Source organism: Corvus cornix, chromosome 1, assembly GCF_000738735.6.
Source record: "Corvus cornix cornix isolate S_Up_H32 chromosome 1, ASM73873v5, whole genome shotgun sequence".
Classification (NCBI taxonomy): domain Eukaryota; kingdom Metazoa; phylum Chordata; class Aves; order Passeriformes; family Corvidae; genus Corvus; species Corvus cornix.
In genome coordinates, this window is record NC_046332.1 from 89,838,124 (window position 1) to 89,861,525 (window position 23,402).

The 23,402-nt window shown below is 39.6% G+C and overlaps 1 protein-coding gene across 2 annotated transcripts in view; it reads left to right on the forward strand.

Moving 5' to 3' along the window:
* The first annotated feature begins 376 nt into the window (after positions 1-376).
* Positions 377-23,402, forward strand: part of NCK2 (NCK adaptor protein 2) — an 86,745-nt gene continuing 63,719 nt past the window's right edge. Inside the window, exons 1-2 of one of the 2 annotated variants that reach the window (XM_039549236.1) lie at positions 377-703; positions 2,756-2,846. The gene's annotated coding sequence lies outside the window, so the exon portion shown is untranslated. The remainder of the gene's footprint in view (positions 704-2,755; positions 2,847-23,402) is intronic. The other variant, XM_039549227.1, reaches the window with a different exon arrangement.

The window sequence follows — 23,402 nt, forward strand, 5'->3', positions numbered from 1 at the left end:
CATCCCCGGGTCTCTCAGCGTTCTCCAGTACTTTTCCCGGACGCTTCCGCTCCCAGCGGGGCAGCTTCTCCGGGAGCGCCGGGTCTCACGGGGCTGGGCGGGGACCAGGGAGGGGCAGGAGGCATCAGAGCGCTCCTGCCGGGCAGGGCCCCCTTTGCCCCGCCCCGCGGTCCCGGAGAGGTCCTCCCGCAGAGGGGAGGTAGCCACCCAGGCTGTCCCTGCCCGTCCTTCCTGCGCTGGAGCGGGGGAGCAGCGGCCCTCCCGGCGGGCAAGGGGGAGCCCAGGGAGCTCCTCCCGCGCGATCCCGGCAGCGGCAGCGGCAGGAAGGGCAGGGCGGGGGCGGGGGCTGTGCCTGTGCCGGGGGGGGCGGTTCGCGGAGGAGGGGCCGCCGCCGCCGCCGCCGGGCGCAGCAGGCAGAGGGAAGGCAGTGAGCGGAGCTGCCGCCGTCGTTGCCGCCGCCGAGGGCCGGGGCCTTGGACGCGTCCGGCGAAGAGCGCAGGAGGAGAAGGAAGGAGAAGGGGGGGAGCCAGCCGGCCCCTCTCGGAGGACGCGGCCCGCATCCGCCCGGGGAAGGGCAGAGGGAAGCGGAGGGGGAGCGAGCGGGCGCCGCCGCCGAGGAGACAAAGAAGCGGAGCCCGCCTGGGCTGGGAGCCTCCCCGCCGCCGCCGCCCGCCCCGCTCCGCTCCCCGCCGGCCGGCCGGAGGTGAGCGCGGCCGCGGGCGGGACGGGGATGGGGCCGGGGCGGGGGCTGGGGCCCGCCGCAAAGTTGTGGCGACCGCGGGGGGCGACGCGGGGAAGGGGCGCCGGGAGCGGGGGAAGGGCGGGTGTCACCTGGGCGGCCGAGGCTTCGCGGCCGCCCCGCGCAGGGGGGGGGCCGGTACCTGCTGGGGGCGGCACGGGGGGCCCGGAGCGGGAGGACGTGTTTGTGTGCCACGTCCAGTTGCGGGGGGGGGGGGGGTCGGGGGCGGCCCTTCCTTCATCCTCCCGAGTTGCTGCTTGTGTCTGTGTGCGTGTGACAGCCGCTGCTTTGTGCCGCTCGGCCGGGGGGCAGCGCCGGGCCGGGACACCACCCCCCCACACCCCTCGCGGGGCTCCGGTGAATGGAGGCGGCGTATCCGGCGGCCGCGGGGCAGCGCCGGGGGAAGGCGGGCAGCGCCTCCCGGCCGGAGCGCGGCGCAACCCGAAAGTTTCCCGGGCGGGAGCGGGAGCGCCGCCGCCCCGCACGGGGACCGGCGGGCGGGCGGGCACACCGGGCTGCAGCGGGGACATGGCCCTCGGCCCGCTCGGTTCTTTTTTCTTTCCGTCACCGACTTTCGACTTTAGTAGGGCTGAGGCCGGAGGTTTTCTCGAGGAGCGCGGTGCACTGTGGCCCCAGTTGATACCAGTGTAGGAAAAGGGCACAAAGGTAAAATTACACCTCATGTACTGAGTGTTCAGTGAAGCGCATCCCTGCGTGTTTTGGGAAGAAAATTACTGAAGTTTGTAAGTCTTCTCGCCCTGTTTTTAGTTAAAAATGTGCCCAGGCTAACAGCTACCCCTTCCTGGTGGGGTAGGCACTTTGGCCTATCTCAGATCAGGTTGTCAGATTGGGATTCAGGTTTGTAATTCAGGTCTCACAGCTGGCTGATCATGAGTGCTCTCAGTTCTAGTTCCTATGTTGATATCTTCCACTGTTTTTTAACCGTGAATGTGGCCCTCTGCATGCATCAGGGTTATTCCCTGAATTCCATGTAATATTTCACTCGGAGCTGTCATGTTTTTGTAAAACAAAGTGAAACCTTTTGTTGTTTTAAAAGTTAAATGGTGACTGAAAGTCGGCAAGAATTTAAAGTGTTCTTCAGCTTGAACAGCGTTTCTTCCCCTTCTCCTTCCCATGAAGCATTTTTGTTTCTGAGGAATATACTGCTACTGTTCTAGCAGCTCAACGTGGGAGAATTAGACTTCTCTTTCATGAAATGTGGTAGTGGCCTTTGTAAAAACCAATTTTCATGGCCCAACCACGCGTGGTTTGTATCATCGGGAGTTTGGATTAGTAACTTAACATGGAAGAATTTGAAAGGACTTACTGGGTAGGAGATTATGAAGAATTTCTGTTTGGAAGTACTTGTTTTGCCACTGCTTTTTAGGAATCTGAAGCAGTCTGCACCACATAGATGATGTTAATGGTACTGTGTTTTAATTTTTAGGATTATAATTTCTGATGCAATGTTGTTGCTTCTCTGAACTATTGATTTCACAACTTTGGAAATCAAAATCCTCTGTCTTGCTCAAGTCTGTTTAAGAAGTTGAGCAGATCGCTTTGTCTTTGTAACTGACTTTCTTCTTGTGACTTTGACAGAAGATGTCACTTTTGGGAACAGTGAATAAATGTAGCAATAGAAGGCACCTGTACCATGAAGATCAAGGCTGTAATTAGCAAATATTTTTATATAGGCCATGAAACAGATACAGATTCATTATATGCAAGAGCTTGTTGCTGTTGTTCTGTATTGCAACATTAGCTGTTGCATTTGCCTCTTACTTCTACCAGATTATGTTTCCGATTGCTTTTGTGAAAAAAAAAAAAAAAAGATACACAAAATCACTTTTGCTATATTTTCCCAAAACTAACAGCAGAGTTAGCCCTTGATAGTCTGGATGATCCTTTTTATTGCACCCTGGTTACTGAACATATGATAAATTCAGAACTTCAGCCTTTGCCTTGTTGCTGCACAGAAAGGGAACTCACCTCCCCTTCCTGTCTTTTCTTCTCTAGTTTCCTGGCTTGCTGTCTGGAAGCTTATGGAAAGGTGTTTGTTCTCTTCGGTGTCACCTTGCATCTTCTGTAGCTAAAGAAGAGAGACAAGGTCAGCCATGTCTGCTGCTTTTCCAGCCTTTGTTTTTTTGTGCCTTGTGTTGTTGTTGGTATGTTAATCCTTTGCAGTGGTCATGGCTTTCTTTGGTAGAAACTATAACAGTAGTGCCTCGAAAAGTGATACCCAGATAGCTCTGTTTGCTGGTCGTGGTCTTGAGCAGCAGCAAAACTACCCAGAGTATCTGCATTTTTCATGCTCCTTGAGCATAAAAGCTGCTTCCAGACTCATGGAGACAGGTGCTGTATCAATTTACTTGCCGCAGGTTTGAAATCAAAACCAAGGCATCTTTGAATGCAAAGCGCATGTTCTAGAAAAATATTTTCTGTTTGCATTGAGGGACTGATGGTTTCTAAGCTGTGGCTATTCACAACCCCCCATTCCCAGTGTGTTTTGAGGAAGGAGGATTACTGATGTGGATTTATTAGAGGTGTTTAAGGGAGTTTTTAGATAGCTGAAAACTGTGAAACCAGGTGCTGCCGTGTTTCAGTTAGTTTAGTCAGACAGGGGTGGGGTGCTGGGTGCTCGTCGCTGGACACCCTGCTTCCCCAAAGTAGGTCATCTGGCGTGTCAGAGAGGCGGAGGGTTGAGGAACTCTGCAGGAGAGCTACTTTCTGCTTCTCATGAAATAATAAACTTAAAGGCAGTGCTCTTTGTCCTTGTATTTACTAGGTATAGAGAAATGTTGTAGAACAATAGTTTCCAGGGAGTGAAAGTCAAGGATTCTTACTAGCTCCTGAAGTGAACAATGTTCAGAGACAGCTGGGATGGTGTTTGTAATGTGGGAAATAGCAGTGTTTCTTCATCCTGAGGTGGAGAAATGAGGCCTGCACTAATCACTTCACCTGTGAACCATTGTCCAGTCTTTTGAAAAAGTTAGTACATGAGATCCTGGTACACCTTTTGAAAAAATGAGCTTTCTGTTTGTTTTGCTTTGCAGATTTATGCATATTGGCCCAGGAATCCAGAAGTTATTTCTGTTTTAGGTAGTTCCAATTTAAAATTTTCTTGCAAATTAATTAGACCCATTAGTTTTCTCATAATAATATAGTCATCGGTGTTCTGCCCAATTAAACTGTTGCTCTGTTCAGTGGTGGGTAAAGTAATTCTTCCAAATGTTAAATTTTTTTTTTCTTGAAGTAATCTTTTTTCCTCTATCATAAGGATTCTTAATTGTTTCATAAATGCTAATGGCATGAGTAAATTGAAAGTGCATTGAAATATGAAATATATATATTTATATTCAATTAGGTATATGTGACACAACAAATTAATTTGTTTCTCACCATTAATGGAGTTCATATTTTAAACCCAGCATAAATAATAACTTTGTGTGCAATGAGGTGGCCTGACAGTGTACATTTTTAAACTTTAATAGAGTATTGCATATTTTAAGAATTCAGATACAGAGGAATATATCTTGATTAGAGAATACCAACCCATTGCATTTTAAATTACTGCAGCTATACACAAAACCCTGGTGTCAGTAAAGTTTTAGAAATACTCATGCTAAGAAAAACATATGTTAGAGTGGAAGCTCGGGCATGCTGGTATAGCCTGTATTTGTTCACAGTTATAGAAACAAACTTTGTGGTTTAGAGACTTTTTGGTACTATAGGTTTGCTGTGCTGGTTTTGGTCCTGATCTCATTAGCCAGTATTAATATGGTGACATGTAACTACTGTTGATCATTCGGTGGAGCAGACAGTGTGGTGAACATGGCATGCTTGGCAGATCCCTGGATTCTCAAAAGTGTTGCTTTTCTCTTACAATCATGACAAAATACAGGTGCAAAATAAAATGCTATTCGGGTGTGTTTTTACCTTACCCACTTTTCCTCAATTCATATCAGTTACCGTGTGCAAAGTATGCACAACCATAGAAGCAGACGTGAAAACAGGTAGTGAGATATACCACAGATAGAATATGGCTGAAATTTTATCAGACAAAAATGGTGAATGTAGTATGTTTACAGAATCGGGTAGCAATTGTCTTAGGCAACCTCCTTTTCAAAGTCTTTTTTTTAATTAATGAAATGAAATACAAACTTTGTTTCACATAAGATGTTTAAGCAAGAAAGGAAATATAGTTAGGTAGCCTGTTGTGTTTCAGCAGTTGTGCTGTTTGGATAGGTGGGGCACTGGTTTCCTCTGTTGCTTCAGAGGTATCTATTGTGTGGTGCTTGGAGTTGATGTGGATGGTACTTGCTGTGCCAGGACTGGGCTGATTAGCCAAGATGGATCAATAACCAAAAATAAACGAGCAGGCCTTCAGTTTATTACCTATTTGTTACAAAGGCAGATTTTAGCCTTCTGAGCTGTTTGAAGTTTCTACATTCTAGTAATGATCAAAGTATTTATGAGGGCCTTAATGAAGAGAAGTGACACAAGTGTGAAAGCAGGTACTGAAGTTTATGGAGAAGCTAGAGGATGCGGATGCTTTGCTGACGCTGGGTCATGTCCTCTTACAGTGCGAGAAGCTGCTTTTAGCTGAGTGCTGTCTCTTGCTTGTCTTTCCCTATGGGTTATGCTGGATCAGCTCTGTGCAAATATGGAGGAGCCATCAGACCCTATAGGAAAACAGGAAGAGGGTTAACAAAAGCAGGTGCGTTTTACTCATGCTGGAGTGGGATTATTGGTTGTGCTAGCAGTGCAGCGTTTAAGAAGTATGTGTTTTATTTTTAAGAAAATAGAAGCAAGCTCTTGGAGAAAAATTTGTCAATTTCTCTTTGGATTTAACTATATTGTACTTATTTATATTATTTTCAAAAAGTCATTGAACACTGTTTTAGAACCTTTCCTTCAAAATAAGATTAGATCCTTGGAAGGGTGGGAAGGTTTAGAAAGGAACGATGATATTCATTAGGCATATAAACTATAAATGAAATGTGGTGGGATTTTCTAACTCATCCTTGTCAAATTAAAGTTGGCTGAAATAATGCTTTTTGTATACCAGTTAAACATTAGTCAACTATATAGTAAAATAAAACATTCCATCAGTCCTTTCACAGGTTTGGGAGAGGAGAAGAACACTATATCCTGTTAAAACTTACTCTGTATATGGAGAGTTAAACTGGCGTATTACTCTTAAATTTTTTTAGCGGATTCTGGAGTAATAAACATTTCAAGGAACCAGCAATAAATTAAGCCTCTGGTTTAGCAAAACCTGTCACTGATACCTAAGAAGAGTCCCAAGCATTGATGATACTGACCTCTTGGTTTTAATGCAGTAAGAGCACCCTCAGCATACCATGGCTGCAAGGTTTTTCCTTCCTGTTCATGCAGTAGCGGTGTATCCATCACACTTGTTTTCTCCCCCATCCATTGTGTGTTGGACTTGGCTCCCAGTGCCATCTTGGGCCACTGCTGTTTCAGGGGAGCCGACTTCTTAGTTGACATCCTAATGATGTTTCAGATGACGACAAGGAAAGTATTTTTCAACCTTTTAATGCAGAAGGAGAGATATGTGGCTCTATGATATGCTCTCAGGCTGAATTTTGATAGCTGTCATGACAACAAATGACACGTTCATTTGCCTGAATGGATGGTGTCCTTCCAGACACACACAGAGTGTTATCAAATTTGACAGGTCTTGAATGATGGCATGTCAAGAATTCTGGATTCCACCACAGGAGACTTGGGCTGCTGCAAATGCACTCTGCCACTTAGCTTAGCAAAAATTACTGTAGGCTTTTTCTTGAGTTTGAGTTCAGAGTTTTTTTAGTTTGTTTTTACAAGTATCCTTTGAGTTTTCATTTTAAATAGATTTAATGTTGGTTAAAATATAATTGGTAATTTTAGATTGAAAGTTTGTTTGCTAAATAGTAGAAGAGGAAAAAAAGGTAGTTGAACTTCATCCAGTCACTTCAAAGGTGCATGTGTTTTAGACGCCTTCAGTATTTTTAGTAAAAATGTCAGCAAAACCAGAAGGATAGGTTTTGAGTATTTGTTAAGTTGGAAGCGAGCACTCTGTTCACTGATTTTTTTCATTTTGTGTTAGTGCTGTCAGTCAGTGATGGTACAAACACTCCATGGTAGTTCAGCTGTAGAGTGCAGGGCTAGGAGCTGACACCTGTGTAGATGGGCTGCAAACAGGGGCAGTCAGTGGCACAGATGGCTTATTTGGTTTATTTATAGTCTTGGCTGTTGTTTATTTGTAAGGGTGCAGTCTCGGTTGGCCAGGTGTTTCTGGTTTAACCGGACTGAAGAAGGTCCTGTAAGTTGGGCAAAGTCCTATAAATGCTGGTTTTTGTGTGTTTTGTATTGGAATGTTAAACTGCATTACAGTCTGTCAGTATCTAGTGCTCTGGTAACTGACTCAAATGATCTGCAAACAGCAGTTTTTCATGCATGGTGGTGTATTTATTTGCTTATAGTTATGGATTACTTTTGATAGCAATACTGTCTGGCTATACCTGTAATATAAGTGACTTGAAAACTGGTACCGTTTAGGTGCTGGGAAGGAAGTCCCATGTTTGTATCTTTAATTAGTCCTTCCTACCAGAACTTGAAATTCTGTGTATGGACCAACTTTGGAAATGTAAGTTGCAACATAGCATTTTTCCCAGTGAGCACTGAAATTTTGTAAAAATCCCTGCTATTTTTTCAGCTTTGTGGTTTTAATTAAGAATGTTTTTGTTCCAGTCATAAAAGAGGGTAGTTATGGTATGTCTTGTTTAAGTGTGCTTTCCTTTAATCATTGCATGTTGAATGCAAAAATATGTAGGTGGCATTTATAGGTATAAAGATGTGTATTTTTACCTCAAAAAAAGAGTGAAGGCATTTAGAATATAAACATCCTGAGCATCACCTTTTCTGTCTCTCAGAAAAAAAAAAGAAAAGAAAAATTGATGATCGATCTCCTTCCTTTACATTTTCAGGTCTGTTGGCAGTCTTTGTGCTAGTGCTGCAGGGATAATATAGAAACAATTATATTGTGGCCTATTCATAAATTCACACTGTTTTGAATTCCGTTTAATTCAAATAGAGAAAGAAATTAATGCTAATATCCCAAATAATTAATGCTATAATAAAGGGTCTGCCTTCCACTTGACACTAAATGACTTATGTTCCATTACATCAAAAGACTTAAATCATTTTGAGCATTCAATATTAAAATTCAAGTTCATGAATATTAGAAATTTAATCAGATATCTCAGTAAGGACTGTGTGGATTGTATTGAGTTTAAACACTGGTAATCACAAAGCGTGTGTTTAGCACAAGTATCAAAATATGACACACCATTTTTATGAGCTTTGAGGCTCTTAAGGGATGCATGGGGATCATAATGAACTCAAATGTTATAGACTTCCCATGGCAGGAAACTGTTAAAGTCTGGGTAATGTTGTTACTGTGACAATGTGTGTCTTCCTCTGTTAATCTTGTCTTGTAATACTCTTGGTTGTATTCCTTTAGGATCTTTTCTGGTTTTGCTGACAGGAGATTCTGGATGTTTATTTTATTCAGATATTTCTTTCACCTCTCTGGAAGGCGCAATGTCAAAGCTTTGCCGAAGTTTCATTCTTTGTTTTGTATCCCAACTTTTCCTTCCATTGCTGTGGCCCTGTGAAAATGCAAGCACGTGCTTAGTAGCCCTGGTGGTCCTATTGGAATGAATGTCTCTTATTTACAAAATATGAAGCTCAGCTGTAAGTACCTCTTTTCCAAGACAAGAACCACAGTTACATTGCAGGTCAATTCTTTTTTAGTTACACATTCTTTACTTGTCATGATATGTGTATTGAATTATGTGTTGAACTTCTGCTGTAGTGTTACACAGCGTATAACTGTGTTTAGAGACAGACTTTATACCTATACATTGTGTATGACGTTACTTTTCCAGCAGTCCCATAATGTCAGTGTGGCTCCTAGTAGTTCAGGATTGTTTAATGAACAGTAATACTGAGCTGTTGTAGAACAGGTGTGGATCAGGCAGTGCTTGATATAATGGCTGCTTAAGTTGATGGAATAGGAAGTTAGTCCCTCGGGGGGGAAACAAGGAATTAGTTAGTTTGGTGTATAATTTAAAAACATAGAAACCTAGAATGTGAAACAGAAAACCAAAATGTATGAGAACAGGAAAAAAAAGGGAAAACTAAAATGTGATGCAAGAAAAGCTCTTAAATGCATTGCGGTTTGTAATTCCTGTTTTGGAGGAATCAAGGTTTAAAAATATTAATGCAGATCATGGAAATTCATAACTTTTAAAATGCTTTGCCCCCCATGTTTTAACTGTATTAGATTGTTCAGTGGTGCAGCTAGACACGATTTCAATGTTCTGTTATAAAAGTCTTTTCAACTTGCCCTTGCGATTTGTCTGTTCTGTTCTTCGATATTTTTTTCCCTTCTTTCTGGATAGATAATTTTAGTGGTTAAGTAGCTGGTCATTTGGATTCCTTTGAGTTAATATAAGTGATATACTTGTGGTTAAAAGAAGATACCATACATAACTGCAATCTGAATTAATGGCCATTGACTTACTCTTCTGCAGCAATGGCATACGTACCATTACTGAGTATACATAGCATTTGAAACAGCTTGGTATTTAGTAGATTATACTGTGCTTGCAAAGCAGGTAATAAAATTTTAAATGCTTCATTCTTCAAAAGTAGCAATCCTGAATCTGATGTCAGTGAGTCATGAGTGTGGGTGAGTCAAGGTGGAGTTGTGCTAGAGAGGAGGTCATTTTTCCAGTGCCACTCCCTGGTCAGCTCTGCCTGCCTGTTGCCCACCTGAATGGTAGAAGCCCTTGGCTCTTGTTTCTGCACCATTTTCCTGCCACAGGCTTTTTGAATGTGAGGGATGTGCCTAGTTTGCAGGATGTCATGCCTGATGTTAAGCAGCTGGATTTCAGTGGATTTTTAAATTGCTGATACTGTTGTTCTAAAACTGTGGTGCCTACTAGATATTAAGAAGACCCCCACAAAACCCAACAACAATCAAAACTCCAAACCTCAATATTAATACTTGCACCTGGTGTAAATATAATTCTTAGTTTTGGCAGTTGTGTAGATGCACCTTTAGATTTTCTTAGGTAAGTACAGTTTGATTTTATGAATCTGTAAATACTTACTCAAGAGAAATTTGATTTAGTTGGTGATTATCTTTATTGTTGTGCTGTCTAAACTGATGGTGATCACCCATACCTTTGCTTAATCTTTTCCCTCCTTCTTTTCCATTTTGCTGTATTTTGTAGATAATTAGGATTGGGAATAGCCTTGATTGTGAGTGGACGTGTTTTAGGGTTGTCTGTAATCCATTCATATGGCAGAAATATTTAAGCAAAGAAAATAAAATATTAGATAAAACTAGAAAAATATGTATTCTGTTTAACATGATTGCACACATTTGGGAATGAGTAAGATTTGACTGGAACATTGCAGTTATGTGATGTGCAGAATTAGAGTTGATGAGATTTCTGAAATGAGGATACACTTGAACCCTTGCTTACAAGATTTCTGTATAATTGTTTTTAACTTTCTTCTTCTATGAATATATTCTGGAATTGTGTTAGGGTATTGGGTTGGGCTCCCACATGGGTCAGTCAATACATATCCTTCCTTAAATAAGAAAAAACATTTTTTACATTGGGAAATGTAATAAATAAGTGTTTTGCATTGTTTTTCTAGAATTTTCAGTGGCATTGATTTGAAGTACTGTAAATTTATGGAAGGCTAAAATGACCGTGTGTAACTATTTTGTGGAGAAATCTGTGTTCCTGCAGCTGCTCCGTGCTACTGATCATCATATGTTGTCTTGCATCATGCAGCCCTTTGCTTTAACACCTCTTTCAAAGCATCCAAATCTGCCTCCTTACCCCATCTCCCTTCTGCTCCCTTTGCAGCACCGGGGAGCACAGGTCAGTGCCTCAGAAATCACATCCTCTGCTTAATGCACTCTTTCCATGCAGCACAGGGGCTGCCGGGTAGCTGAATGGCGTCCAGCTGCTGTGTTATGAAGCCCTTTGTCTAACGATCTGCTGTTAAAGTTCCCGTGGAGGCTATTACTCATGTATTCTTCATGCCGGAAGAGTCTTTCCATTAAATTAACAGCTGTGAATAGGATTTGGATGAAGATATTTTTGTTAGTGTTTTGTTGGCTCACTGTTCTAACCCTGTAGTTGCACACAGTCACAGAAAGGAAGTTTGCCGCTTATGTCTGCTCAGGGTAGGAGTAACTGTAGGGTGCTTTACAGGTTATTCTGTTGAATATAATGTTCTCGTTTCCTACCTTCATATGTGTATGCTTGCAACTTGGTATTTGGGAATGATTAATTAAATCTGAACTTAATGTGGTCCAAATTGGGGTAGGATTTACCAGTATGGACTGGCTTTGGGCTAAGACGAATTGTATAAAAATAACACTGTACTTTCCTTCACTGTACATCCTCCTCCTTCTGCTTGTCCATTCTTCATAGTGTGGGAGAGCTGCCCCAGAGAGAATTGTGTGATGAGGTTCAGCACTGGATCCCAGTTTCATAGGATGTTGGGGGAATGGTGGAAGCAATATTATTTCAGTTTTTCTGTTTTCCAATAGCTGGATATGCTCTTTTCTGTAATATTTTTTCAGAACTTTGCTGTTCTGAAAAGTCTGTGTTGTTCTGTACTGAAATGAAATGTAACCTGGAGTTTTCAGCTTGTAGATATGCTGTAGTATACTTACTGACTGTTACTGATTCTGAGGACTTTATATGCAACATTGGTCTGAAACTTACAAATTTTAAAGGGCAGGTAAAGGAATGAGAGTTGGAAAATAGAAATCTTGAGTTCAGGAAGAGTTAGACAAAGGATATATGATTCACAGTTAGTAGCCTTAAATGTATATGTATATTTTAAAAAGTTTCGTTTGGGCATACTTCCAAGATTTGTTTTTAAAGTAATTGTTTTGTGGATATCAGCTTTTGCTGCAAAGTGGACGTAATGCAGGTTGCTGAGTCATTGACCCTTGTAACCAACAATTTGTATATCTTCAGCTTGTTTAGCTTCATACCAAGAAACAGTAGAAAAGTGATTTTTATATAAAATCACTAGATGAATAAACTGTTCACAAAGGAAAGACTTAAATTTTTCTCTGGTATGTCTAATTTTTTATCATTATGTATGGACTTACAAAATGTGCTCAGCTGAGATTGATCACTGGTGTGTGAAATGACCAAATTATAACAATGGAGGTTTTTCTGAGGTGGGTAATATATTTTCATATGTAGCTTCCAGCAATGACTTTAATACACTGAAGGCCACACTTTCAATGCTTCTGTTATTGAAATGTAGTGCTGTGACTGTTTTTCTGCTGAACTTCAATTTAGAACTTCATCTGGAAAACATCCAAGGGAAAAAAGCATCAAAGCAAAATAATAAGAATTGTCTCGGAATGCAGGAAGATCTTTAAGTATAGAATTAAAATAGGTAGCAAGAGCTTGGAAAAGTGCACAGGACATATTAAAGGCTAAACCTGTAAATAAGAAAGGAAAAGACTGGCACATACCTTGATGTTGTAATAGTTTGCTAGCCTTGCATACAGGAAGTAAACTTTTGCATTCTTACTGTTTATAGCTTCATTTCCCGTCTTGAATCTTTTGGCCTTACTTTACTTAAAGGGTTGTTACCACTTTACTGATAGATCCTCAAGAAGTATATTGCCGCTCGCAGAGCCCTGAATTGGTCCTCTGCTGCACTTCAAAGCCACCAGGTAAACTCTTCCAAATATTTAATCAACTGAGTTATGATACTCAAGCTACTTATGAATGTGTTTGGTTAACTTTTCTGAGGTTTGGATTTGGGACTTTGTAAAGAAAGGCACATATGGGAAGAAGAAAATGATGATTAAAAGAAGTGTATGCACAGTTGAGAATCAGTTCTGGCTCTTGGGCATTTTAGGTGTGCCAGTGAGAGAACTGTTTCTCTAGGTTTCTCTAGTTCTTCTACCAGCGTAGTAATAGCTGTGGCAGGATGGTGGTGTGCTTGAGGCTTCAACAGCTGACAGCTTTTTTGTTTTCTACACCTACAATTAAAAATGCCATAGAAGTTGAATTTCACACTGCTTTTATTGAAAGAATGATTAAAGAAGAAATGTAATCTGTATTATCCAGGAAAACCTTTATATATCATGCTGAAGTCATTCAGGTTTTCCTTTCTTTACAGTAGGTCTGGACCTGTCAAACACAGATTTTGGTGGTTCCTGAATTGTTCTGGGAGCATCAGCAGATGGTTTCAATGCAATCTGCAAAGTACATGGGAAGTTCGGTAAAGTGCAGATTTTCTAGGGTTTTTGTTTGGTTTTATTCTGCCTTGCAATGAATATTAAAATGTTCAGGAAGTTTACTTCATTTGTCTGCTGGGCACAGTAAAATTTTGCTGTGGCATGTGGAAGCTGCTTTTCATCTTACCCACAAGCTCAGTGTACCTGAAAAATCCGATTATTGGCTCTGGAGTGTGTTGGGGGAGAGATCTGCTCTTCAGCCTACATCTTAGCAGACATGGGGATTTTCTTCACCTCTTGTATTACAGAGGACTCTTCTGCTTGCTTTAGTTTCTACATTGTCTTTTCAGCTCGGCCCACACATTTATCTTGCTTTTCTAGGAATAGCTTCCCTAAATGGCAACACCGGCGGCTGGCAGCTCTGTGCTTGTTATGGCTGGGAAAAAGCCCTGTCTTTCTCAAAGCCCACTGCCTCTAGCAGCAATGAGCAGATACACTCATTGTTAGGAGATGTGAGTGGCAGGTATGTGGTAGTCTTGTCTCTGCGTGGCCGAAACCATTGTCAGCTGGAGCAGCTGAATGGATCCTGGTCTTGGATGAGCTCGATGGGTTAGTGTAGTGGAAGAGTGTCTGCTATGTAACATATGTCAGTTGATGCTGCCATGAGTTGTTGTAGGTGCTTGCAAATATTCTCTCCCAGATACGGTGGAAATGCTCTCGATTTTCTTGTTTATTCATAGATATGTTGCAGTAGGTCTGAATTGGACTCTGATAATAGAATCACCTGTATTTCCACCTGCCATCTTTTTCCAAGTCACCTCTGCTTGCTGGATAAATAGCACACATACGCTTGTCTCCAAACCAAGGATTTCTGTGGAATACACACATGGGAAGTTTGTTACAGATTTTAAAATCTATCCCTCTGTAGTAAGACTATTTCCTTGATTTCTGTATGTGTTTAAAAACATAGTATCACCCCCAAAGCAGGTCTTGTCAACAGTTACTACTCCTTGTTAATTTTCATCCTTGGGGTAAAAAGTTGTCTGTTAAGGTAACTTAGTTTCAAGATGCGATATGAGGTGTTAAGAGAGGACCTGTATGTGCCTGCAAAAAGGTGAATGATTCCCTGTTTCTCTGTATCTGTGATTCCGTCTGTGAAAGAAAAGAGCAAGGAGAAAAGTCATTCCGGTCATGTAATGTTGTTTGATTTCAGCTAGTCTGAGTTTTCTTTCTCAGAAAAGAAAGATCATTTAATCACAGATTGCAAATAATGCAAATTAGACACCCCTGGAAAGTAGAAATGATAGTAGAAGGATGAATTAGTTGATTTCTACCTACAGCACAGGACTTGCTCATTTTGGCAACAGCAAGATGTTTAGTTCAGCTCCGCCAGTTTTTTTTTTTGAAATCTCGCTCTAATTTGCTGAGCTTGGAAACTGTGTGATTATTTCAGCCAGCAGGAGAGCCTTATTTCTTTTGTCAGGGTTTTTTTAAAATCTGCTTGCTAATTCTTCTGGGTTTTGTTTCGGGGGTTTTTGGTCTTTTGGGGTTTTTTTTGAATGTAGCTTCATCATGTGCACCATTAAACATTTTATGCAGGAATGAGAAGTAATTATTTCTTCTTCAGTTGGTTCACAGTGGAATAGCCATAAAACCCTTGATCCTGATTCTCCCCTGTTCTGCAACTTGTAAGTCATTTACTTTGTGCTCCAAGTGCAATATGTTTGTATAAATCTACTATTGATGTTGATGTATCATTTCTACTTCAGTCTCACTTAAGGCAACTGTAAATAACTTTACAGAGTTGCAAAACAGTAGGGAAATGAGCCTCCACAAGATAAGGCATCAGATTTATTTTCTGGGGCAAATGAAGAGGTTCTTTGAAGCCTGATCAAAGCCCAGGCTCTCCTGTTGTACATAGTATAAAGCTGGTGGCGTTTGAGCAGAATTTGTTGGCTTCAGGAGTTTTGGTTTTGTTTTCCTTTTTTTTATTTTTTTATTGGGGCTTTATATCTCTGGAACCCATATTCAACATATTTCTGGAAATGACAAGTGTACTGCCATATGGCATACCAGATTTCAAGCCACTCTGAGGTGCATGTGTGAATTTTAGAGTGCCTGGAAGAAATGAATGAAAACCACATTCTCAATTTTATCTGTTGCCGAGCTCTGTAGGCAGAGGAACGGGAAGGCTTTGAAGTAAATTCTGCTGGAGGGGTTGTGTGCTTATTTCTGAGCCACCATGCTAATGCATCAAGGTATAGAAGTAATTTGTGTTTCAAAATATGCACTAATTTCAGCAGGACTGTTGATTTATCTGCTGCTGTGCTGTTCTGGGAGATGGTAAGAAATACTGAGCATCCTTTTGCTACTGGCAACTGTTACCATTTTCAATTCTTAATTTCCAACCCTTTCTGTGCCTAAACCTCTCTTTCAGACTTTGATGCCTGAACTTAATTCTTAAGTATTGTTGAACTGTTATTCTTGTATATGCTGTGCTTCCTTAAAAGGTGCTGTATTGATTGTACTTTGAGTAGATTTCTTAAGCTTTTGTTGGTTAATAAAAGCTCAGGAAGCATTACTGAAGGTATTTCTACCAGGGTTATTTTTAATCCTGGAGACTTTATGTGGACTTTTTAAATGCAGAAGAGATGTTTGGGGAAATTGTATCAGGTTTTGGTTAGAAAAAGCATCTCCTGCTTGCAGAGGGCAAGCTATTAAGGTAGTTCCTTAAGATCAGTTGTGTGATCAGCTTACACCATTCTGTGAATTTTCTTCAGAATCAAAGACAATTAATTTTGAAGGCTTTTTTTTTTAATGTAGAAAGGGGGGAGAAACTTACTTGTGAGATAGCTAATTTGAGTGATTAATATTTTGCCACAGTAGTTGCTTAGCTGGTCGAATTTGTTAAAATTAATTCTGTCTTCCTCTAACAATAAGAGAGTGTTCACAGGGGAAATAATGTTACTCTACTAAATCCTTTCCTCCAAATTTTTCTTTTAAAAAATGTACCTTGATACAGTAACTGTTCATGATCACTTCCAATGCACAGCCTCATGCTCTTTGATTTGTGTGAAACCCCAAGGCTTTTCATAAGATTCTAAGTTTCCTCTGTGTTAGGTCATCTCCATGATTCAATTTAATTTTCTGTGTGCCAATTAATTGCTGTTTCTGACCTTGAATGAAAGAGTATGTTGTGTGTTCCAGTTGTATGAAAAAGGTGACGGCAAAGGAATGATCCTGAAGTGATGTAAAGCAGCAGTTTTACGTGTATTTATGATTACCAACATTTCTGATGTTCTCACACACGGTGGAAAAATGTTTTCCTTCTTCCTAGAAAGTACTGATTTGTTAGGTCTGTGTTGTTTAATAAATCAATTTGACAAGGTTGGATGTCCTCATGGGTCGAGAAGCAGGAAGCTGTGGTTCTTGCCAGTGGCAGAAGGGCCAGGAGCTGCACTTGGGATCTGTGTGTGTGGAATCCTCCTCTGGCCCTTGGGACAGCTCTCTCTGGTTAGAGGTCACAGTCAGAAGCCTGAACAGACACAGAGTGAGGGGTTCCTGATGCTGACAGCATGTCCTCTTGTAGGTGACAGTGGGCAATGATTGGAAAATTCATGGCGTTTTCAAGGAGGAGAAAACTATATCCCTTCTTTCTTTCTGAATGCTTTTTGGTGATTTTTTTTTTTTTCTTGGTGTGTTACATGTTTTCAAACTATCTTCCTCTTTCTGAGAAAATGGATTTTTAAAATAATTTAAGCAAAGTTTTTTTTAAATACAAAATCTTAGTTCATATCTGTCTTCCACTTAAAGACTTCTGGAGTATAGAGATTCCCACAATAGTAATAAGCCATTGTTCTTTGCTTTTGAAATTCTGTGGCACCATATGTAGCACCAAGTATGTATTCAATGTAATGTTTATTTGAAATCAAGGATTTGGCATTTGTGAAATGCAATTTCTGTGTGTTTTGGTAGGAATAAAATAAAGGACATTTTAGAGTTTTTAGCTTTACCTGCTTTTATGCACAAACAATTTTGAAACATAAGGTTTTGTGTCAGAATGGCAATACGCTTATTAAATTGCCATCCATATAGAAACTGGTTTTGAAATGGTTTAAGAAGGGTATTAGTACACTGTGAATTTGTTAGTTAGTCCTCTTTCTTCATACATTTGTTTCAAAACTCTTCTTCCAACTTCTGTAGAAATTCTGTGTATAATCATATCTGTAAAGAAACCTAGATAAGAAACTCTTGGAAAAAATCACAAAATGGAACATGTAGTCGGCCATTTGAAGAATTCCTGTATGCTGAACCTTTTCATCATATGTCTCTGATGTGGATCAAAATTAGCTACAAACATCTCCCCAGTTCTTCCCTTTCTGAAAGACTGACTTGAATTTGTTAGCATTTTATCTTTCAGGATTATAGTTTAAGCTGTCAATACAAAACCTTAGCTAAAACCTGAGCTCTTTTGGTGTAATAAGTCATTGCAGGTGATGTGTGTTTCCTTTACTGTGTATAAATTTTCTTAAATGTATTATCTCTGAAATTTTGGTGTATCAAAAGTGATGTTTCTTCCAAGGCTACTACCAACCAACCCTTATTTTCTATCAAATTGTTTTGAATGATGTAATAATTGGTGGTTGCTTGTCATCAGTTTAAGTAAAACTAAGCTCTGCATAGCTCTTCTGTGTGTATTTGTCCTTCCCTGTCTGTGAAGGGAATTGCTAATTGCTTAAAACATTTCTGCATGTCTTTCAGTGTTTCTCCAAAATTTTGGCTGTTTTTGTCTTGTTTCTTCCTCTACTTTTGCACTGCTTGACCTTCTCATGTGAGTTATCTTTACCAGCCACTTACTAAAAGACTACATCTGCTATCCATGCTCTTGTTTTGAAAACACCAGCAAAGAGCAATTCTGAAATAAAATTGTGATTGCATGCCCATCCAAGCTTTATTGCTTGGTAGATATTGCAGGTAATGGCACTAAGGAAGACGTGATAGCATGCTCTAGCAATCAAAGTACATCCCTGCTAGATTTGTACTCTCATTCACATCTTGGTCCTGTTTGGAGAAGCTCTGTAGACCTGAAGCAGAACTCTTGCTGCCCTTAGGCCATCAATTTACACATACTTCTAGTTCTGCAAGTTTTCTTTGAAATCATAGATGTGTGTGGTTGGCTTGTTTTGTTTTGTTTTGGGTTTTTTTAGTGAAGAGTTGTTTCATAACATTTGGCGGCAATTAGCCTGAGTCAGTCATTTGAGTTGGGGGGGGGGGGGGAATCCTGCCCTGCTGAGAATCACAGAAGTCTTGTGATTCTGATATTTGAGGACCCCACAATCTCGTTCCATTTTGCAGTAAAGCTTTTGTATGGGCACGCAAGATGCCTTTAGAAGTTTGTGGATGTGTGTGTATTAGTCTAATGGCTTATTCTTTGTTATTATAAATTCGACTGATAAACATGTGCCAATAACTTTAAGATGGTGCTTAAATCAGGATTACTTACTCTTCTGCTCACCAGTGTAAGTTGCCTTCAAAAGTATCAGGTCCAAGCAGTCCTCCTGCCTCTCTGCTCCAGGGAGAGCATTGATAGGAAAGAGAAAGTTTTTTGCCTATGGGTACACTGAAAGGCTGGACAAAGAAACAATACCACTGTCCTTTGAGGTGATTCTTCCTTCAAGCTTCCTTCAAACAGGAGGCATTTTTGCCCTGTGACAATTTTGAGCTTGGTTCTCAGACCCAAAGTGCTCATTTGAAGATCCCATCAGATTGTATTTAGCAGAAAAGAGGAGTTGTGTTTCTGTGGTGAAGCCAGCTAGCTTTTTTAGGTGACAAAGCTAAAACTGGCTTCTGAGATACAAGCTAAGCAAAGTGTGCAACATTTATCCTTGCAGTTTATAAGTGTGGCACTACCTACTTCAAAATTTTGTTACTGATAAGTAATAGGCATAGAAACCCATGCTAGAGATTTTGGTTGCTATGTCCTCTGGAGGGTTGGTCTTTTTTCTGTCCTCTCTTTCCTTTGTATCTCATGAAGTAAGACAGTAATGTCTTTAATAAAAATAAATTGCCCCCAGTTGCTTTGTTTTGGGTATTTTTTGACGTGTCGAATATTGATTGACCCTTCTTGAACTCATTAATGCCTGTCATCAGCAGGAAATATAAGAATTCTGGTTGAAGAAAGCCTGCACGTGTAAAGTTACTATAAGCTGGTAAAATGTAAGGTGAGAATAAATTTTTTTTTGGCAAAGGAATGAATGAATGGTGTACCCCACTTATGGGGTTAGAACCAGTACTAGATGGTGCATCATGCTTTTTATCCTTAATATTGTTTTGTCATGGTAGATTTATTGCTGAATCTTGGAGCATCACCAAAATTTTGAATCCTGTTCACACAGTATGTCTGTTCCTGGGCTGTTTTTTCTTTCTTTTTTTTTTTTTTTGTTTGCCACCATATGTCAAATGTGCAAAGAACATGAAGCTTGTTGTACTCCTTTCTTAAGGTACCTAGTGCTTCTAAAAATACAGTAGCTATAATTTGAGAACTTGATATGTTCATAGTCTGTAGGTTCTAGTTCTGAAAATACTTAATTCTTACTGGGAATGGCTACTTTGTATTTGTCAAGAAGAAAGCACTTGTGTCATCTGTGATAATTGCTGATTTAAATGAAAGGTTGCTATAACTTTTTTAAAGCAAAATTGTGTGTATGCTTTAGTAATTAACAGTGAGTTTTTGAGACTGTTGCTCTTAGGCTTCATGGCAATAGACTTTGTGTTCTGAAGCATGTGGGATATTTGTGCTGTTTTGCAGTTTGAGATGTGTAACTTCCCTAAAGGATCTGTTCTTATTACATAAGGATCCATACTTCCATCATAGTCTACTGAAAGGAATGGTAAATTACAAAGAAAACAAATACCATTAAAATCACACAGAAAGGAGAGGAAATTGTTCTGCCTCCTTTAAAGTTAACCAGAATTTTCAAAATTATTTAAGTATACAAGTACAATCTAGTGTTTTCAAATCTTTATTAGTTTTAAAAAACTCAGAGATGATACTCTTAGCTTTATTTTTAGGCAAAGATGTTTGGATCATGAAGCTGGTGTCTTCATATTTCTCTTAGCGAAGCTTCTGTTCCTTCAGGTCAATAAAGACATTTTAAAGTGTGTGCAGAAGACACTATGGAAACACACCAGAAAAGCCCACGTGATCAAGTAATATGCATGGAAAAATACCTCTGCCTTTTGTTTCCTTTTGTCGCAGAAAGGAAAAAAAAAACCAAACCTCATGTTATTGTCTTCTAATCTCCCCTGCACCGAGAAAGTTCTGGCCCAGATCTTCCCATTTTAATTGTGGAATTGGAGTACAAACCTTGAAATTACTTAACTACCCTCCTTCCCTCCATCAGCATTTTCTCTCTCTGTCTGGAATTTATCTGTTTCTCAGGTTGTCAGTAGGCATGTAAAGGACAAAATTTAATAAAACTATAACAAGAATTGTTTAATGAAATGACTGAAATATTTTAAAGTCTGTTCTTGAAGCTTTAAGCCTTTCTGTACTAGAAACAAAGTGTTTGGCATGTGTGTTTGAAAGTGGACAGCATATGTTTTCTTGGCTTTTGTATTTTAACAACAGATCATGTGTTTAAATGGCATCGTGACATTTTGATTCCTAGCCTGCATGAGGAAGATGATTTAGTCAGGTTAGCTCTTGAGAAAGAGCTATTCAACAAGGCTCTTGTGTACCCTTCAGAGAGAGCTTTGACTGTTGTGACTGCCTACTACAAATGAGGGATTTTTTTATTTGTTTTCTTTGAGTTTTTTGTTCCCAAAGAAAGGACAGACCTGGACGTCTATAAACATTTGGTTTTGGGTAGTTGGATGAGCTTGGGAAATACTGTATGAAGAGAGAGACACGTGATCATTATATATCCATAAATAAACTGCACTGAACTGGTGAAGCATTCAGAGCTTATGAAAGTTATCTAAACTTACATGGAAATATTTAGCAAAGATAGTTTTTAAAATCCAGATAGGATAAGAGCTTATTTTTAAGAATTTAGTCATCTTTTCAGTAGCCTTCAGATTGGTGAGTTTGTTTTGATCTCCCTCTCCCTGTTTTCCAGCCTGATGTAACCCTGTGTCAAAAGGTTCCTTACCCAGGAAATCTTTAAAAAACAACAAACAGAATAAAACAACCCTAGCAAACAAGAAAATGAGAACTGGGACACCATTGGAATAAATGTTGAATTCATCTGGTGGTTGTTATGGTTTGCATACGTTTTGAGCATTGGGACCAGCACAAACTTCTGTGCTGCAAGCAGAATGAACTCTTGTTTGAGAACTATGAAATAGCAACTGGCTTTTTCAATGGATGGTGGGAAGAACAGGCATTTCCCAAATCTTTCTGAAATGCCTAGCAGAGAAAGGTAGCTCTGAATTTTCTTTCTTGTAAATGAAATTTTATTAAGCTATGATTGCCATCTATGTCATACTGTAAAGATGGTTGAAAAATGTGCTGATTCTCATTTCATTCAGTTTATTGTCGTACCGTATGGGATTTAAATGAGACCTAATGGAGTAGTAATTGGATTTGATTGGATTTGCAGTGCCTGTGTGACATGAAGGAGGATTCATGGTACTGTGCTCAGTCTGTTGTAGAGAGCAAATGCAAAAATTAAATCTCATATTAAACTGGAAACAAATAGATTGATTGAATATATCCTTAAACTTAAAAAAAAAAAAAAAAGGAAAAATTGTAGCTGAAGAATTTCATTCTAGGCTTTGTCAAAATGCTTCTGACAGGCTCATTGACTGTGTGATTCAGCTGGAAGATACTTTCAATTAACTGTATATTTTCATATATATATTAACTTTATATTTTCAGTCTCTTAACTGTATATTCTAAGTAAATACAATAAAGTTATTATTAGTTTAGAAGTTTAGTTAAAATTGTTGTCTGATATTCTCTGTTATGCTTTAACAGCAGAAAACATACGGGTTATTGATTTGAATTTGTTCCAAACCAGTAATATCCAAAATTGCTGCCTTGCAAAGAGATGTCTGTGAATACCTCTGAAAAGGATTTTGGGACTACATGCCCCAAGAAAATGGTAGCTGCTCTTCATTGGCACTGCTTTTGAATTGAGGCTATCTTGAGTTCTGGAATGCAACCCTGCATTTGTGTATTACATTTTTCTTTGAATTTCTTTTTGAATTAGCTCTATACTCTAGAATGTTCCCCATTTTGACCAAGAAAGTTTCTTGTTTTCAGACTTTTCTGAGTATCGCTAATGACTGTATTCAGGAAAAAATCAGTCAAACAGAAACAAAAAATACCCAACTCTAATTGTGTGAGTCTTGGTGTAAGAAGCACAGGCTTGGAATATGCAGTTCTAAATTTAGCCACATTAATAATGAATGCTTTACTCTCTCCTGAATTTTATACTGTCTTGATACCAGAAGCACTTGCAATATATATAAAGTGAGTTATATCCTTACCATTGAAAGTGCTCTGGACAGATCAGGGTTAGAAACTTTGTCTAAACCAGTCTGCTATTTTTAATCATCATTTACTTATATTTAAAGGTTTATTCATCTATTCGTAATAGAGATAAGGGATTCTCGATAGAATGTATTTACTAACCAACATATATTGCTCCAGTTATTTGGCATGTACAGTTTTTTTCTTTCGTTTCGTAGCAGTTTCTTGAATAGTTTCATTTTAAAAACAGGTAAAACAGGTAAACTTATATTTTAATGTGCCTGCCACGAAGGAAAAAAAATTCCTTATATTTTTTTCTTTGTTGAATTAAAATACTGTTTCCCTTTTTCCTTGATCCTTATATGTTTTAAAACAACGAATAAACAGAATCCTGTTGCAGGGTTCAGCAAGCTGAATTTGCCACATAATTAAACAGTAACAGAGACACTTCCAAGGAAAAAGGAAAATCAACAGTTAAAATGGTTTAAGGGAAGCAGCAAGAAATCATACTCTTAAAATACATTTGTCAATGAATACCATTTGTCAAAGTGAGGGGGAATATTATTTTCTTTTATGTAAACTTCATATAAATTTATTTTGTGCTTCTGGGAAGTTGGCATGTTGTACTACTGCTGTTAGTGTTTTGTCGGGAGAAAGAAATTTTGGGAAAACCAAAATGGTAGTTGAGGATGAAGAGGTAAGCAGAAATCTTTGTAATGACTTGAGTCAGTATGTCTTTTTTCAAAGAAGTGGACCTGGAAGCTATTATCTTGGGGGGCAAATTTGGAGAAGGTAATTGGCTTTGACCTTTAGCCAGATGTCTAACAGTTCTTTTTCCCCTCTCCCTTGCATCCAGATAAATGTCATGCCTTCAG